A 1,084-nucleotide genomic window follows, 5' to 3' on the forward strand; every position below is an offset into this window, starting at 1 on the left:
AAATCTCGATGTGTTGTCACCAACTGCATCAGCCACTCCTCGTCCCCTCCTTGCTTAAATGATGAACTCTTGTTTCGAAACTTTCTTCCATAGTTCAATTCCCGAGAATCTTACAATGGCATCTCGAAAATTTGTGTTGCACCTTTCTTCTCAGCCATCCTGAGTCTGAGTTATCTTGACACCAATTAGATCTGAATCTTAGTTAGATATGATGGTTTGAACATATTTCCAAGAGTTTTAACATTGGCCTTTATATGACCCGGTAAGGTGATGTCATGCCTAGCACACCTGGCCGGAGGCTCTATTGTTATAGTTTTCTTTTCAGCCAGGTTAAACACTCTTCCATGAGGAAATTGTATGTAACGCCCCGAGACCGATGTGCCAGGTGTCGTCCAGTTATTCGCTGTTGTTGCCTTGTCTTTGCTTGCGTGTCGTGCATTGCATATCATGTCATCATGTGCATTTCTTTTGCATACATGTTTGTCTCATGCATCCGAGCATTTTCCCCGTTGTCCGTTTTGCATTCTGGCGCTCCGTTCTCCTTCGGTGGTCATTTCTACCTTTTTCTCGTGTGTGGGGATTAAACATTTCCGGATTGGACCGAGACTTGCCATGCAGCCTTGGTTTACCACCGGTAGGCCGCCTGTCAAGTTTCGTGCCATTTGGACTTCCTTTGATACTCCAACGGTTAACCGAGGGACCGAAAAGGCCTCGTGTGTGTTGCAGCCCAACACCCTTTCAATTTGGCCCAAAACCCACCTAAACCCCCTCCATCATCTAGAGCGTTCGATCACGATCGCGTGGCCGAAAACCGCACCTCATTTGGACTCTCCTAGCTCCCTCTATCTATAAATATGTGCCCCTCCCAGAAATTTCGGGTCATTTCCAACCCTAACCTAGATCCACTCCTCTTCCGCGCGTCCGGACGCATCTGCGCCGCGCCGGACATGTCCGCCGCTCCCCTCCACGTCGCCTCGCCCAATCGGAGCGTGCCAGGTCAGCCGGCTGTCGCCCTCGGCCAACCGGCCGCCGCCACGCGTCCCGGCGCCCCGCGCCTCCCCACCGCGGGCCCGCGAGCCCGACC

The sequence above is a fragment of the Triticum dicoccoides genome, chromosome 5A (assembly GCF_002162155.2).
Source record: "Triticum dicoccoides isolate Atlit2015 ecotype Zavitan chromosome 5A, WEW_v2.0, whole genome shotgun sequence".
Classification (NCBI taxonomy): Eukaryota; Viridiplantae; Streptophyta; class Magnoliopsida; order Poales; family Poaceae; genus Triticum; species Triticum dicoccoides.